This window comes from Chiloscyllium plagiosum, unplaced genomic scaffold (genome assembly GCF_037043375.1).
Source record: "Chiloscyllium plagiosum isolate Xiang-an unplaced genomic scaffold, Cpla_swu_hap1 HiC_scaffold_2, whole genome shotgun sequence".
NCBI classification, from domain to species: domain Eukaryota; kingdom Metazoa; phylum Chordata; class Chondrichthyes; order Orectolobiformes; family Hemiscylliidae; genus Chiloscyllium; species Chiloscyllium plagiosum.
The window spans coordinates 69,703,887-69,722,561 of record NW_028270140.1 but is presented as its reverse complement, the minus strand read 5'-3'; the positions used below and the strand labels follow the sequence as shown (position 1 = coordinate 69,722,561).

At 41.2% G+C, this 18,675-nt stretch overlaps 1 protein-coding gene across 1 annotated transcript in view; it reads right to left on the bottom strand.

Annotated features, from left to right (window-relative positions):
- The window catches only part of gkap1 (G kinase anchoring protein 1), a 57,722-nt gene that overhangs the window by 23,897 nt on the left and 15,150 nt on the right, over positions 1–18,675 (bottom strand). The window lies entirely within an intron of this gene.

Sequence of the window (18,675 nt, the reverse complement as noted above, 5' to 3'; positions counted from 1 at the left end):
TGAATTCTTCCTCATCTTGTTAAATGGCTCTACATAATGAATGTTTTTTCATCTTGTTAATCCATTACCCTTGCCTCCAGCACCCCATTGTTAACTGCAAGTTCTTATCTGATCTGAGTCATGCTCAGCTGAACCCCTTGTTTCACATAACTCAGAACTTAACTCTTTCCCTACCTGACAGAGGTGAGTACTGCAGACGCTGAAGATGAGAGTCAAGATTAGATTGGTGCTGGAAAAGCACAGCAGGTCAGACAGCATCCAAAAAGCAGGAAAATTGATGTTTCAGGCAAAAGATCTTCATCAGGAATGAGGCCTCATTCTTGATGAAGAGCTTTTGCCCAAAAATGTTGATTTTCCTGCTCCTTGGATTCCGCCTGACCTGCTATGCTTTTCCACCACCACTCTAATCTTGACTCTTTCTCTACCTGGTCATACTCCATACACATTCTCATTCCCTCCTTTTATCATTCCATGATAACCAAAGACATTACCAGCTTTCAGAAGACTCTAACAGCCTTTAAGCATATTATTGACACACAGTAAACAATGATTATAACAACAAAAATTACTATTCCGTTACAGTAAATAGAATTTGAAGAATCTGCCCATGTGGAAAAAAAATCACTAGTGATGTTCTTAAATGCACAGTCCTTAGTGACCACTCCATCCCCTCCAAGTAGAGTTGAAATGAGCCAGTTCTCCAAAATCTCCTTCCGTAAAGTCCAACCTGAAAACAAAATTCAGTCTGTTCTTGCATCATTCCTCTCAGAAATCTGATTTCTTGGATAAGGGCAGTTAAATGCTTCACAAAACTGACGAGACTTCCATCCTTCTGGAGATGCTTCAGATGGAGGACACCAGCACATCTGAGTGTGCATTGCAGCAGCTACAGGCTAGGTAAACACAGCATTCTTCGCTGTGTCAGCTCCCGCTTTGCTGTTAAATGTAACAAAGCCAACTGGCTGTTTTGATGTGAGCTTGATCAGTGAACCTTCATATCCCTTAAATGATCGAAAGAGAGGGTAAAGCTCACGTGGTTTAATGTCCATAGGAAGGCCACTGACAAAAAGCGTACAGACCTCCTCTTCACTGTTGTTAGCTTCTTCACTTTTCATGCTTATGACTGAGGAGCTGATTGAATCCGTTGGATCAGGTTGTGGGGGGGTGGGCGGTGGTCCAAAGACGGGCTTTACCTGTGAATGGAGAAACTCTAGAGAAGATGTTAGCTGCTGAAAGTATCTTTGCATTTCCTCTCTCACTCCTTCCTTGCCAAGGTGGTGATCAGTATGAAGACAGTCACTCATTTAACTACACTAAATTATGTCTGCCTAATTTAACCTTTGAAGTCTGTTACTCTGGTCACGACTTATGACGTTATCAAGTTTTATACAATCCATAAACTTCTAAATTGTACTGCCTAAACAATTCAGTCAATTATAAACAACAAGCAATGGTCCCAAAATCAAACCCTCAGGTACCTCCATTCAGGTTATTCAAAAATTATTTTCCTTTAACAAATTGATACTTGGCTAATGAGAAAGCTATCAAGAAAAGTATTTCAAAAGTCTGCAACAGCAAGAAAACAACAAAATGTTTCCCGTGCTTTAGCATCTGAAGAGGCAGTTTCAGTTCAGATTTAAATCTCAAACATTTATGGGAAACAAATGCTGAATATTTTAAAATATGTGCTCCAAATGAAACTTCCCAAATAAAGCAGTTGGAATTACAGTGGCAACTTTGTCAGAGATCAACACTCTTTGAATGTGCAATATGAAGGTGGCCAATGAAGTCTTAGCAATAATTTACAGCATTTAAACAGCTCAGCCTCAAGTTCTAATATTCTACAGATAATCTTAAAACATCAAACTAAAAATGTACTCTTTTTTTTGTGAACACTCTGCTTTAAAAACACAGCAGCAAAGATATTATGAAACAATACTCTCATCTGGCTAAAGCATGACCACTGACCCAATTTTCTTTTAAACAGGCATTGTAGAATTTTAAACAACTCAGGGGCTCAAGGCACTCAATTTGTTCCAAGGTTACAAGTTTGACAATTTTAAAAAGGACATAATGTTGTACAATTTCAATGTTAAAAACAAAATCTGCCCCATTACATAGCCCACAAAACACGTTGAATTGACATCCTGATTCAAACAAGACAAAATAGTTACTTAAAAAGGACTTTCGAACTGGATTTTAACAACCCAAAATTTTAAACATCAAACACTCTGAGCATGGCACAATTTACACCAAAACACTCCTTTTTCAAACCAAGTATTAGTTACAGCATTTCTCATTTTAATTATTTTTGCATCCTCTCACTGAAATTACACTTCTAGAAAGAGAAAGCCCTCACAGCAGACCACATTGCGCCACAGACGAAGCCACTCTCTTTCCCCAGAACAAAGTCTCGCAAAACCTCAAGTTTCGCCATGAGGGGACTCAAACCCACTCAAACACAGAGCTCGAACCCCAGCACAGCGCGGAGGACTCGAACCTCAATTAACCCACCCAAGGGACTCGAACCTCAATTACACCCCACCCCTCAAGGGGACTCAAATCCCAATACTGTGCAGAGGACTCGAACCTCAATTACACCTATCCAACGGGCTCAAACCCCAATACAGTGCAGAGGGCTCAAACCTCTTTGTCAGCACACTTGCGAAACTGTCTCTCTCGACTGAACTAATTACCATAGAATAGACAACAATCAAGCGAGGGGATCGTCTCGGAATATCAAGAGGGAAGGTTTAAAAGCTGACTTTGTGGACCCGTCTGTCTCGAGACACCAAGATTCCGGACCACTGACACCATCCGATCGTACCTATTCGTTTGGATCCTGCCAACGATGCCAATATTGTTGTCCCGTTTCTTCCTCCCAAGTCAAAGCAAAACACTCAGACATAGTAGGTTTTACCTCCTTCATCTTTATTCCGGGCCCCGGAGGGAGAGAGAACGATTGCCCATGTGCATAGGGACATGGGTTCACAGTCTTCTCTGGAACAGCCAATTCTTAATGAACTATATAGTCACGGACAGGAAGGAGCATCCAGATAAGGCAACATACATATTGATTGGGTGACCATTACAATCAGCAAGTGTCAATCGTGAAGATTAAGCCATCTGCTGTTACACAATGAATGTTCTTAACCTTGACTGGCTTCACATAATGAATACTTTTCACCTTGTTAAGCTGACCTTACATACGGATTGCTTCCTCATCTTGTTAAATAGCTCTACATAATGAATGCTTTCCCACCTTATTAACCCCTTACCTTTGCCTCCAGCACCCCATTGTTAACTGCATGTTCTTATCTGATCCGAGTCATGTTCAGCTGAACCTCTTGTTTCACAAAACTCAGAACTTAACTCTTTCCCTGAATACTTCTACCCTACATGCATTCTCAAGTGGACCCTGATTAGTGAAGGGCTTGCTATACAGAATGCACCAGTTAATAATGACTGCCAATTAACTGTCAATTTAAATCTTAAAATAGGCAGGTTGATTCTGAAAGATCAAGGCCCTGAAAAATGAAGGAGAAAATAGCTATCATCGATTCATTCAGCTTAAAAATATGCAGTGGTTTTTTTCGGATCACAAAGAAGCAAACCGTATACTTACATATGTGGTCCCCATTACATGCAAGTGTGCTACACTGTGAGCCTAACTGACAATTCCAAATTGTGTCAGCATAATTCTGTACACACTCAGGATTATTGAGCAAATGTTGTTCAATTTCAGAATACCATCTAATGTTGGATGCTAATCTGAGAGTCTTGCAAACACAGGCCTGTTGGATGTGGTAAGTATCTTGTTTATTGCCAACAGCCAAGGAGATATGCTGTCTGATATTATTTGCCAAGCTTGATGAATGGGCCTAATTAACTTTTGTTCCTGAAAAGTACTCAACTTACCTCAGTTTACTCCGGAAGAGCAAGGAATTCCAAAAAATTTGAGAAATGTGCTGATATTATGCAACAGTCGTGTTCCTTATTCACAGGGTGTTCTCAAGTCCAAAACAAATTTTGCCCCATCATACGTGAGTAATGTGGCATATTTCAGTGTTGGTGTGATGTTAGGTGTATTGATTGTGTGCATTTTAGAAACTAGAAAATTTCTTGTAAATTGTCCTGATGAGAATAAGAAGAAAGCTTTGACAAAACATCTGGGCAATCCAAGATGGAAAACAGGAAATAATTGAGGTAGTTTCAGTGTTGGAGCTGATTTCCTCCGATTTTAGGAGCAATAATTACTGTTTTATAAGCTGTTTGCTTCTCCACAAAGTTCCAAAACAGTGCACGATCAAACCAATGGCACTTTAAAAAGGAGGAAGAGACACAAAGGTAGTGACCACATGGGAAATGAATCAAATAGAGAAATAAACCACACAGCTGTCTGCCTAAAAGTAACCTGCACAGCTAACTGCCTCTGTTGTTTGGTTTAGATTATCTCTGGACATCGGAGTTTGTGTAAGAAAAAAAACAAACAGCAAAATTCACAGCTGACCTTTGAAAAGCCTGTGTGGGGAAGTTCACAACAGGAGAGCAGCTAAGTGGCTAGTTTTTAAGTGTAACTTATTGTTTTTATTTGGAAGTTTCCAGTAGTGAGTAGAGTGGATTCTATTTTGATTATGTTTTTATTGAGAACGGTCTCTTGATTAAATTTTAAAAATATGAAAACATAAGTACTACGTTGGCTTGCAGCAGTGTTTTTAGAGCAAACAGACTTTGCTAAGGTACAAAGATGGTTTTTATAGATCGATGCGCTCTTCCTGTCAGATACGGATAATTAAGGAGCATTTCCACATTATTAGTGATTATGCCTGCAGGGAGTGTGTTTGGCTGTGAATTCTTTTGGATCAAATGGATCAGTTGGAGTGGCTGTTAGAGGCAATGGGGAATTTACAGAAGCCAGGGATGTGATAGAAGGCAATTGCAGGAAGACAGACTCAGGTAGATGGTCATCTCCAGGAAAAGTAGGGGATAGATCTAGATAGTGCAAGAATCTCCTGTGGCTATCCCCATCTGAAACAAATATGCTGCCTTGGAAAATGTAAGGGTTGATGGACTTTCAGGGGAAGGTAGCACTGACAGCCAGGTTTTTGATACTGAGACTGGCTCTAATGTAACAAGGACTTTCAGGGGAAGGTAGCACTGACAGCCAGGTTTTTGATACTGAGACTGGCTCTAATGTAACAAGGCAAATGCCAGGTTCCAAGCAATTGATTGAAATTTCCAGTCAGAAGCACAGACAGATGTTGTTCTGAGGCCTACAGTGAGGCATCAGAATGTATGCTCTCTCTCTGCTGTCAGGACCAAGGATATCTTGGAGAGGGTTTACAATATTCTCAAAGGGGAGAGAACCAGGTTGTTGAACACATTGGAACTAATGATACAGTTTGAGAAAAGGACGAGAGAATATAGGAAGTCAGGCAAAAATTTAAAAAGGAGGTCCTCGGTGGCAGTAATATCTGCATTATTCCCAGTCCCACGAGCTAGTGAGGATAGGAATAGGAGGATAGAGCAGGTTAATGTGTGGCCGAGGATTGATGCAGGGGAGAAGGATTCACATTTTTGGATTATTGGAATCTCTTCTGGGGTAGACGTGACCTGTATAAGGAGGACAGATTGCTTCTGAATTGGAGGGGAGATTTGCTAGGGCTGCTCTGGATGATTTGAACTCATAGGAGGGGGGTGGTTGGAACCCAGGGAGATACTGAGGAAACAGATCAGTCCAAGACTGGTGCAGTTGGGAAGAGGTGCAAGTCAAGCAGGCAGGAACAAAGCAGAGAACCAACTAGGACTGATAAGTTAAACTGTATTAATTTCAATGCAAGAGGACTAACCAGTAAGGCAAATGAACTCAGGGCATGGTTGGGAACATGGGACTGGGATATCATAACAATTACAGAAATGTGGCTCAAGGATGGACAGTACTGGCAGCTTAATGTTCGGGGTATAGATACTATAGGAAGGATATAATGGGGGGGGGGGGGGCAAGTGGTGTTTTTGATAAGGGATAACATTACAGCTGCACTTAGGAAGGATACTCCTGGGAACATATCCAGGGAAGTTATCTGGGGGGACCTGAGAAATAAGAAAGGGATTGTACAATGAAAGGGATGCCCCAACTGTCAGAGGGAAATTAAGAAACAAATTTGTAAGGGGACTGCATTTATCTGTAAGAATAGTCAAGCTATTACAGTAGGGGATTTTAACTTTGCAAACATTGACTGGGACTGCCATATTTAAGGGCTTGGATGGAGAGGAATTTGTTAAGTGTGTACAAGAAAATTTTCTGATTCAATATGTGGATGTACCTACTACAGAAGGTGCAAACTTTGACCTACTCTTGGGAAATAAGGCAGGGCAGGTGATTGAAATGCCAGTCGGGAAGCACTTTGGGGCCAGTGATCTTAATTCTATTAGTTTTAAAATAGTAATGGAAAAGGATAGACCGGATCTAAAAGTTAAAGTTCTAAATTGAAGAACAGCTAATTTAGATGGTATTAGACACGAACTTTCAAAAATTGTTTGGGTGCAGATGTTCACAGGTAAAGGGACAGCTGGAAAGTGGGAAAACTTCAAAATTGAGATAACGAGAGTCTAGAGACAGTAAGTTCCTATTAGGCTGAAAGCCAAGGCTCATAGTTGGTTTACTAGATGACTACAGAAATTGAGATTTTGGTTAAGAATAAGAAGGAAGCATTTGTCAAGGACAGACAGCAGAGATATTGTGAAGCACTAGAAGAGTATAAAGGCAGTGGGAGTACAATTAGGAGGGCAAAAAGGGGAAATGAGAAAGCTTTGGCAAACAGGGTTAAGGAGAATCCAAAGGGATTCTACAAACATATTAAAGACAAAAGGGTAACTAGGGTGAGAATACAGCATCGTAACAATCAGCAAGGCCATCTACGTTTGGAACCGTAGGAGATGGGGGAGATTATAAACATGTATTTTACATCAGCACTTACAGTGGAGAAGGATATGGAAGTTAGAGAACTTCGGGAAGTAAATAGTGACATCTTGAAAAATGTCCATATTACAGAGGTGGTGGCGCTGGATGTCTTAAAAGCACAAAGGTGGATAAATCCCCAGGACCTGATCAGGTATACGCTAAAACTGTGTGGAAAGCAAGAGAAGCGATTGCAGAGATATTTGTATCATCGATAGTCACGGGTGAGGTGCCAGAAGACTGGGGGTTGGGTAATGTGATGCGACTATTTAAGAAAGGTGCTAAGGAAAAGCCAGGGAACTACAGACCAGTGAACCTGACATCGATGGTGGGCAAATTGTTGGAGAGAATCCTGAGGGACAGGACGTACATGTATTTGGAAAGGCAAGGACTGATTAGGGACAGTGAACATGACTTTGTGCATGGGAAATAACGTCTCACTAACTTGATTGAGTTTTCCGAAGAAGTAACGAAGATGATTTATGAGGGCAGAGCGGTAGACATGATCTACATGCACTTCAGTAAGCATTCAACAAGGTTCTGCATTGTAGATTGGTTAGCAAGGTTAGACCACATGGAATACAGGGTGAACCAGTCAATTGAATATAGAACTGGCTTGAGTGTAGAAGACAATGGATAGTGCTGAGGTTTGCTTTTCAGACTGGAGACCTGTGACCAGCCGTTTGCCACAAGGATTGGTGCTGATCCACTGTTTTTTATCATTTATGTAAATGATTTGGTTGTGAACATAGGAAAAATGGTTAGTAAGTTTGAAGATGACACCAAAACAGGAGGGAAAGAGGACAGCGAAGAAGGTTACTTCAGTACAACAGGACCTTGATCAAATGGACTGGCAGATGGAGTTTAATTTACATAAATGTGAGATGCTGCATTTATGAAAGGCAAATCAGGCAGGACTTATACACATAATGGTAAGGTTTTGGGAGGAATTGCTGAACAAAGAGACTTTGGAGTGCAGGTTCATAGTTCATTGAAAGTGAAGTCGCAGGTAGATAGGATGGTGAAGGTGTTGTTTGGTATGTTTGCCTTTATTGGTCAGTGCATTGAGTATCGGAGTTGGGAGGTCATGTTGTAGCTGTACAGGACATTGGTTAGGCCACTTTTGGAATACTGCATGCAATTCTGGTCCCCTCCTATAGGAAGGATGTTGTGAAACTTGAAAAGGTTCAGAAAAGATATATTGGGAGAGGCTGAATAGACTGGGGTTGTTTTCCCTGGAGCATCAAAGGCTGAGGGGTGACCTCAGCCTCATGGTTTATAAAATCATGAGGGGCATGGATAGAGTGAATAGCCCAGGGGCGTGAGTGTCCAAAATGAGACAGCATACAATTTAGGTGAGAGAAGATTGATTTAAAAGGGACCTAAGGGACAACCTTTTCACACTGAGTGTGATGCATGTATGGAATGGGTTGACAGAAGAAATTGTTGAGGTTGGTACAATTACAACATTTAAAAGGCATCTGGATGGGTTTATGAATAGGAAAGGTTGAGAGAGAAATGGGCCAAATGCTGGCAAATGGGACAAGATTAATGCCCATGATCAGCATGGACAAGTTGGATCGAAGGGCTGTTTCTGTGCTGTACAATGCTATGACTTTTTTTAAGCAATACCCTAATTCTCTACCACCAAACAACCATTTGATGATTTATTTATTTTACAGTTGTTTCTAGTTCGATCTCTTCTCAAAGTCACGTAGATATAATTTATGTATTTTTAAGTGCTTTGCAATTAGAGGTTAAATTCACTTTGCAAAGTGAAGAATTTTTAACCAATAATTTTCACCTGTGCAAAGGCGATATAGAAAATCAAAACCCAAATAAATTCCTAATTTTAATTTAACAAATCATCTGTATTGAAAATAATTTTTTTTAGTCTGGGTTTAAGGGAGTAGAATTGCTTATATTTTAAAGGTCAGGCTTTGGCTTCAAATTCAATGTGTTTTTTTGCAACAAAGGACACAGTGTTCATGAAGAAATACAATTTACTTTTAGTTGTTAACCTGGTTGCAATTTCAAAGCACAAACTGCAAGCAAGTTTAATGTCAGCTGAACATGTTGTCAGTGAAGAGAATATCTGAAACCATCAATAATGCAATATAGTTAATACAAGGCAATATTTACTCCTGGAAATTAAAATAATTTTATTAAGATCAATTTTATCTTTTTATTAAATGGCTTACATAAAATCTTCATTCCCTAAATGACACAAACTTCTCCAACTTTGTTTCAAATACCCCATTATCAACCATACCAACCTCCAACCTTGGAGATCCACTGCAACAGTCAAGATCCTTACCATTCAGTGTCAAAATAAAGAATTTTCTACGTTACCCTTGATTTTTTTGCCTAAGACCTTAAACCAGCGTTTTCACCTTTCTGCAATGGGAACACTTCTATCTATTCTGACTGAAATCTTCATGATTTTGAACATCTCTAACACATCTCCTCTCAACTTCTTCCTCTTCAAGAAAAACAACCCAGCTTCTCCAATTTATCCAAGTACATGAAGGCCCTCATTGTAAGAGCCACAAATCTTTGGACTTTGATGTTATAAAGAAATGGATATAGGGAGCCATCAAGCCAACAAATGGTTATACAAGAAAATTATCAATAGGCTGCTTAGCTATTTATATCCTGTGACTACAAATCAAGACCACAATTGTGATGTGTCAGTGCAATTATTAATAGAAGAAAGAAAAAGATTAAAATATGATAACTCAGGAAGAGGCCTTAGTTCAACTTGTACAGATCAGTAAGACACAAGGTAAGAGAAGAGAACAGATGTCAGAAGTCATGGACTACCATTAGATTAGATTAGATTACTTACAGTGTGGAAATAGGCCCTTCGGCCCAACAAGTCCACACCGACCCACCGAATCCCAACTCACCCAGACCCATTGTCCTACATTTACCCCTTCACCTAACACTACAGGCAATTTAGCATGGCCAATTAACCTAACCTGCACATTTTTGGATTATGGGAGGAAACCGGAGCACCCGGAGGAAACCCACGCAGACATGGGGAGAATGTGCAAACTCCACACAGAGAGTCACCTGAGGCGGGAAATGAACCCGGGTCTCTGGCGCTGTGAGGCAGCAGTGCTAACCACTGTGCCACCGTGCCACCCACTGCGGCATGGTGGCACACAATCAGTGAAAAGTAAAAACCATCTTAACTAGAATACTGAATGTCTTCTCTTGTTCAGTGTAACTTTTGTTGCTATATAAAGTACCCAGATATCATTGTACCAAGTGATTCCACATCTGAAATTCATTGTTTGACCTATGAACTTCATATCTAGTGTCCCTTTTTTGATCAAGGGTGAAACTTTGAAATTCTTCAGTCTTCTGCCATTGTAGCTAAGGAGGAATGCAAGATGGTGGCCAGTGCCTCTTCAATATATATGTTCTAATCAAACTGTTCACAGATCTTATTACATGTCTCCACATGTAATAACCCTAAATTCTCTGCAATCTATATTTTTTTACCAACCTGTTCAGATGTGTTACAACATACCACTGGAGCAGATGGGACTTAAATCTGGGGTTTCCAAATCCACAGGTAGGAACATTACCACTGCACCACAAGAGCCCTAAATCACTGCAACATCTAGAGAGTTGTGAACTTTAAGCCCAACCATTTTATCAATATCTCCTCTATCATTTAGATCTAACTATTCATATCCTGTGACCACAAATCATGATGACAATTGTGAGGGGCTAGTGCAATTATTACCACATGCAAGAAAAAGATTAAAACATAATAACGCAACAAGAGGCCTTAGTTAAACTCATTGTACAGATTTCAGGAAGACACAAGGTAAGAGAAGAAAACAAATGTCACATCATTTATGGAGTCCATCTTGTGTTTCAAATATATCCTTTCTCAATGTGAAATTACCAGCATCTTCCTCCTTGGTAAAGTAGCTTGCAAAGTATTCTTTTAGATCCTTGGCCATAACTCTACTTGTATATACAAATCTACATTTAGTTTCCCAAAAGGTCTCACTCCTCCTTTTGCCATTCTTTTGCTAATAAATTATTAGTGATATGGTTAAAGATACACAGGTGGGGAGATTCAAGGTGGCGGCGACCCAGCAAGTCGGAGTCTGTAGTGCTGTGTGCAAGACTCAGGCAAAATGGGGTACCCACCTCCACCACATCCTCTAAACCATTTAAAATAACTTTTACCCAGCATATTTAGTCATTTTGCACCAAACTTGAACAGTTTGGTGCGGTGCTTAAAATGACTAAAGGGAAATTGCTCGCAACAGGCAGGGACCCCTCCTCCACCTGCAGCAGCAGTGGGGACGTCCGCGGCTGCCTCGGGGGACTTACCTGTAGAGACGAGCCTGGTCTCCGTGATCAACAAGCTGCAGGAGAGGATCGATGGCTTCATCGAAGAATCCAGGAGCAGGTGGGAGTCACTCTCGGTCGCGCTGCAAAAGCATGACCGAGAAATTGAAAAGGTCAAACATTGCGTTGGAGAGGTGGAGCTAAAGGCTGTGTCCTCGGAGAATGCCGCTGAATCAGCTGTGGGCCGGGTCCAGGCTCTCGAAAAAATATTCGGTTGCTGGACCTTCCTGAACGGGAAGAGGAAGGCCATCTGGCAGTTTTTTTTGGAGCAATGGCTCCCTGAAATATTAAAGCGAGTCCAGATCAGGCCAGTTGCGGGGAGAGTGGGCCCACCAGGTTGCTATATGCAGGCCCAGGTCGGACCAGCGCCCCCGCCCAGTCCTGTTCTGGCTCCAATGCTGGAGAGAAACAGATGCTCCTGGAAGCTTCTAGAATCCTGGGGAAGGATCCCCAGGCCATGGTGTACAAGGACTCTAGGATTGTGCTATTCCAGGATTTTTCTCCAGCTGTGGTCCGCAAAAGGAGGGCATTTGATGAGGTGAAGAAGCGTCTGAGAGACTTAAACATCCAATATTCCTTGCGTTACCAAGCAATGCTGTGATTCAGCCACAAAGGATCTATTTATAACTTTGGATCACCGGAGAAGGCTAAAGATAATAGACTGTAGGAATTAAACTGTATGGCTAATGATGCTATTGGCCCCTGGCACTTGAATACCACACTCACCCAAATAGCAAAGAGGGAAATATTATTTGCAAAACAAAGACTATATGAATACGGCGATAAGCCTGGTAGATACCTAGCATATCTCGCAAGGAGAAAAAAGGCCCCTCAAGCTATCACATCCATGAGGGAAAGTGCTGTTACTTTGACTCATGACCGCAAAAGGATCAATACAGCCTTCAGAAAGTTTTATTCTGATCTGTATAAATCACAGAATTGTGAAGACAGAGCTAAGAAGATGGAGTCCTTTTTTAAAAGTCTGGCCGTCCTGGACTTAACCCCGGAACAGGTGTTGATCCTGAATGCTCCCGATAACCCAGGAAGTACTTGATGCAATCAGACAGCTTCAGAGCAGAAAGGCACCTGGCCCAGATGGATTTCAGGCTGAATTCTACAAAGAGTTTATAGGGGTACTGGCTGGTCCACTTATAGACATGTATAGATATTCATATAGTCAGGGCTGCCTCCTGCCTTCGATGAGAGAAGCAAATATTTCTCTCATCCTTAAAAAAAGGAAAGGCCCCAGAAGACTGTACATCATACAGACCAATATCTTTGCTAAATGTAGATTTTAAAATTCTTTCTAAAACATTAGCATTAAGGCTGGAGAGGGTTTTACCATACGTTATAAAAGAGGATCAGACAGGGTTTATCAAGGGCCATAGATCATCTAATAATATTAGAAGGGTTTTAAATGTTTTCCAAGTCTGTCATCAAGAAAGAATACCGGGAATAGTAGTCTCTTTAGATGCGGAGAAGGCATTAGATTGGGTTGAATGATCATATCGGTTTTACACACTGGAAAAGTTTGGTATCGGAGAGGTATTCGCCAAATGGGTCTCAATATTGCGCAATGACCCCAAAGCAGCCGTGATTATCAATGGTTTAGGTTCAGATAGCTTCAGCTTGGGTAGGGGCTGTCGTCAGGGATGTCCTCTCTCACCATTATCATTCACGTTAATAATTGATCCACTACGGGAAGCTATACGGGCCGATTCTAATATAATGGGTCCGAGGGTTGGTTCAGGTAAACATAAAATTACCCTTTATGCAGACAACATTCTCCTTTTTCTTAGTAATCCTTTGATATCCGTGCCCCGCTTGATCCAAGTAATTAATTTGTTCAGTGCATTCGCAGGTTACAAAATCAATTTCACAAAATCGGAGGACATGCCGATGGGTGGCTTCACTAATATGTCTAATTTATCGGACGGATCTTGCTTTCCCTATCGGTGGTCTCTGGAGGGTTTTTTATATTTAGGGATCTTTATCACCCCAGTTTTTCGTCAGCCGTATAAAGCCAATTTTGTGTACCTATTAGAGAGGATAAGGCAGGACCTTCAACGCTGGGTGGATCTCCAGATATCTTGGTTAGGCAGAATAGCTCTAATTAAAATGAATATTTTGCCTCGTCTCTTACACCCTATGAGAATGCTCCCTGTGATGCTTCCAAGGCCGGCATTGCGTAAACTACACGGTTGGCTTGGTTCTTTCATTTGGAATCATAGACTGCCCCTTATTAAATTAAAGTAGCTGCAGCTCCCACAAACAAGGGGAGGACTGAATTTTCTAGACCTTATGAAGTACCAGCTGAGTTCTCTATTAAGTTACGTAGCCGACTGTGTCTCATGTGACCCGCAATCAATCTGGCTGGACGTTGAGGCTTCTCAAGCAAAGTGTCCCTCATTCAACTCACATTTTTAGATAAGATGAAAGTCATTATAGACCATTGTAAATACCCTATTGTATTAAATACAATTAAAGCATGGAAGATAATGCGGCAAGACGAGGGTAATTCACAAAAAACCTCTCCTTATACTCCTACAGTGGGAGCATGGGATTTTCAACCAGGGCACACAGACGCTATATTTAAGATCTGGAGGTCCAGGGGTATTTCTTGCTTAGGGGATCTGTTTGATGGGGAGATTATAATGTCTTTTGAACAGCTGCACCAGAAATTTGGACTGCCTAATGGAGACCTTTTTCGATATTTCCAAATTCGAGATTATACACAGAAGACAACCATATTATTAGACAGCTCTTATAAATCGGTCAGGGAAAGAAGAGTGTTATGGCCAATGGGTCCACCCTGAGTCAGCACTCTTTATCACTCATTACAGAACGAAGTATTGAAAGACATGGGACAATTGTTTAAAACATGGAATCAGGAATTGGGGTTGGGGTTGGGGTTGGAAATCCCTTCAGAAATGTGGGACGACATCTGGGAAAAAGCCAGAAAGATCTCCATTTGTAATAGAAGCCAACACATCCAACTAAAGATACTCTATAGGACTCATATAGCACCGGAACAGTTGGCAAAATTTAGGGCAGGAACATCTCCAATGTGTCCTAAATGTAAAATAGAAGTGGGCACTCTCTCACACTGCTTATGGACAGGTCATAAGATCTGTAAATACTGGACCAGAGTAGCAAATGCACTGACAGAAATCTTGGGAGCAGAAATTGGAGTAGATCCAGTATCTCTTCTCCTGGGCTTCTCGAACCTGCCCTCCCTGGATATGCACGGGAGGAAATTATTTTCCATTCTCTCCTTTTGCATAAGGAAACATATCTTAGTAAATTGGGTAGCTGAAGGTCCTCCAGGACTTTCGAATTGGCACAGGTTAATCATGGAATGTATTCCTCTCGACTTCCTTACAAATATGGTGCACCAAAAAATGGAATTATTCTATAAAATATGGCAGCCCTTCCTGAACCACACACATACAGATATTTCGGCCATATTGTCAAGGGCTTTTATCTAGTTGTGGTAGTGGTTCTGGCTGGTCCGAGGGCCCCCGGGGCAGGAATCCCATATGAATATGGATTTTATCATGACTTGATGTTAATTCATTCTGAGCATGTAATTCATTATTTAATTACTATGTTTTTTTGAGTAATGTAAAATATACTATCATATGCTTTGGTCATTTGTAGATTAGATTAGTTCTTAGTTGAGTGGGTTTTTTTTTGTGTTTGTTGTGTTTTGGTTAATATTTAATATGTAATGGTATATTAGTGTTTATATTTGTTTGTGTTATTTTGTAAGTTTGTAAAAAATGTTTAAAAAATTTCCATTTTCTTCAATAAAAATATCTATATAAAAAAAAGATACACAGGTGAAGAGTGCTGATCATGTACACAAGAATCTTTGTGGGATCAGCTTGCAAACTTGATGTGATTCCATGATTGGTGGACACTGCAGGAGGCAGCGTGCATCATCTCCTCCAAAATGTAATTTTATTTTGAATTTAAATTTCTTTTAAAAATTTGGTTTTCTTGTGGCAGCCATTTAAGGACTTTTTAAATGTCAGTTTCTTTCAAAAAATATATTCTATTTTTCTAATCAGAGATATTATTACACACCTCTGGAGCAGGTGGAACTTGAACTAGGGCCTCCCAGTCTAGGGATAAGTACTTTGCACCAGAAGAAGGCTCTGAAGTGCACTGGACAGGATCCAAACCAGCAGGGAATGACCCCCATCAACCTTAAATCCATCTTAACCATTCAGCTGCAACTACAGGCCCTCTTTAAACAATTTTTTAAAAAATCAACCTATTATGACACATCTCTGGTGCAGGTGGGACTTGACAGTTTAATTAGTTAATTTGTTTCAGTTCTTCAAAACAGTGCAATGAAAACTGCTGGGACACTGGTGATTAAGGAGGAGGCAGCATTTAAAATGCTCCATTTTGTAAAGAGATTGGTTATGAAATAAAAAGATTATGTCTAGTTTCCTACTTCACTATCTGGAATTTTGATTCCCCCACTTTCTAATTAATTCCTACAATCTGTAATGCTAGACTTTTTATTTATTTATTTTTCTTAGTGATTTTTTCCAAAGAACTTCTACTGAAGAGTCTGCACCCAGATATCTTTGTCATGAAGATACTGCCGTAAATGACAATTTATAAACTTTTTGCTGTACTCATTTGAGTACGTGTGACAATAAAGCAAATTCAATTCAATCCAACTCAGCTTTGTAATGACTTGATATAGAAGACTTTTAGATTCCCTTTTATGACAATCCAGGTGGAGTTCAATCCAGATCAATGCGAGGTATTGCATTTCGGTACAACAAACAAGAGTAGGACTGATACAATTAAAAGTAGAGCTTTGTGTAATGTTGTAAAACAGAGGACGGGAGTGGGTACTGCAGATGCTGGAGATTAAGTCAAGATCAGAGTGGTGCTGGAAAAGCACAGTAGGTCAGACAGCATCCTTAGGAATGAAGGACTTTTGCCCGAAACGTAGATTTTCCTGCTCCTCGGATGCTGCCTGACCTGCTGTGCTTTTCCAGCACCACTCTGATCTCGTGAAACAGAGGGACCCAGACTTTCAGGTACATATTTCTTTAAAGTTTGTGTCACATAAAAACAAGATGCTTATAAAGGTGTTTAGCACACTTGCCTTCATTGCTCATTCTTTGAGTATTAGGAGTTGGGAAGTCATGTTGAGGTTGTACAGGACGTCGATGAGGTCTCTTCTGGAATAAGATGTCTAATTCTGGTCGCCCAGTTATAGGATGGATATTAAGTGGAGAGGGTTCAGAAGAGAATTACCAGGATATTGCCAGGTATGGAAGGTTTGAGTTATAAAGAAAGGCTGGATAGGCGGTGACTTTTTCACTGGAGTGTAGGAGGTTGAGAGGTGACCTTATAGAAGTTTATAAAATCATGAGGGGTGTAGATAGAGCTAATGGCAGGTGTCTTTTCCCTAGGATGGAGGATTTCAAGAGTAGGTGGCACAACTTTAAGGTGAGAGGTGAGACATTAAAAAAAGATATGAGGGGGAATTGCTTTACACAGAGTGGTTCACGTGTGGAATAAACTTCCTGAGGAAGTGGTGGATGTGCACACAATTACAACATTTAAAAGACTGAAGACAGAAACTAACTCAAGAAGAAATACGTATAGAGTACAACTTCGTGGTATGCCGCTCCTGGAACAACGGTGATCTCTGCATGCACACAACACAAGAAACAGTCTTTCACAGGCTTTCGTCGTACACATCATCCAGACTATAAAACTGCTGTACCCGTTGTTCAGGAAGAGACAGTGTGGTCAAGCCCCGCGGTTAGGGTCAGAATCACGCTGCCACTCCCAAAAGCTTTTGATTGACTTGCTTCTAAATTTGATGGACTTGCTCAAATTTGCACTGTACGCAGGGCCTATTCATGGTCCCAGGTAGGGTGGCCACCTTCTTGGAGTCGGGGCAGGATATTGGAAAAAAGCAGGTCAAACTACAGAAGCTGTTGATCTGGTAAGAGTGAATGAGAAAATGTCTGTTGTGTGGCCTCTGAGTTGAGTTATATTCAGATGTCAGTGTGACTGTTCCTGCCGGAGATAACTGCCTCAATTAAATAAGTGGGACATGGGGAAATGATCTCTCCCTAAAACAGGTATCGCCGGACTCTGATAGGAACGATTCCGGGTGAGATGCGGCCGATGGGTTAACATGATCGAACGACACAGGATCTGAGAGTATAAACCTTTGAGTGATTTGGCAGCACAGGGAGATCAGTGGGAAGTGCCAGGGTCTCTCATTAACCAGTATATGATGGATAGACATTCACTCATTAGAAAGAGTGGGTGGGATCCATCCCAAACCAGAGATCAACAGTGTAAATAGCTGAGGGTGAAAAGAAAGATAAGATCAAGAAAATAAGTGTCCTTTTGGTCCATTAATTGGCTTGCCTCGTAGGTAAGACTTTGGAATCCACAAAGAAATTAAGCAAGGAAAAACAAATGCTTCAATCATGACTAAGGGAACTGGAAAAGAAACCTCAGTTCCTAGAGGATAGTCAGTGGGGATCACTGTCCCCTTATAATGCTCGGGAGGGCCCAGTAGCACGCCCTGAACATTTAGACAACCCTCCCGAGGAAATTAATTCAGCCTGGGTAACTCGCAATGGGGAAGGAGTTAACGCACATGCAAAATAAAGCCGTTTACACCAGGCGAATTGCAGCAGACCTTAGCTTCCCTGGGTTGCTTACAGCCCCACAGTAATAACGCAAAGTTTTGGGCTGAATTAGATATCATCTGGGTGGGCCACCAATTACATTTAAGGGATACCCACCAACTGGTCCAGGCTGCATGTCATCAGGAGAAGTGGCATCTAGTATCTGATGGGTCTGGCATAGCCGCTGCCACACAGCAACGAAGTCAAAATTACAGGAGAGGCAGACGAACCCAGGGTACCCCAATTAAAACAGATAGGGCTCCTGCTAATCCTCCCTTCGGCAGATTTAAGGCTGAAATCCAGCTTGTTCTGAGAAAACCGCCCATCAATTGGGCAAAAATGCCAAATACCAAACAACCGACGGGGGAAGGCACCTCCGAATATGTGGAATGATCTTTTAGTATCTACTAAGAATGTTCAGGGATTCCCCACTCAGACCGTTCTGACCAGGCATTCATTCAAGCTTTCAAGGATGGTCTGTCTCCCACACACCAGGCAGTCCTAAAAATGGGGGTTGTTATTCTCCAAGACTATGACGCCCTCGTAGAATGGGCAACAGGTGTCAAGGAAGACACAGAAGGAAAACCCTGTCACGCGCATAAAGCAGGAAAACCTATGTGCTGTCACAAAGATAAAATCCAGACACATATGTCA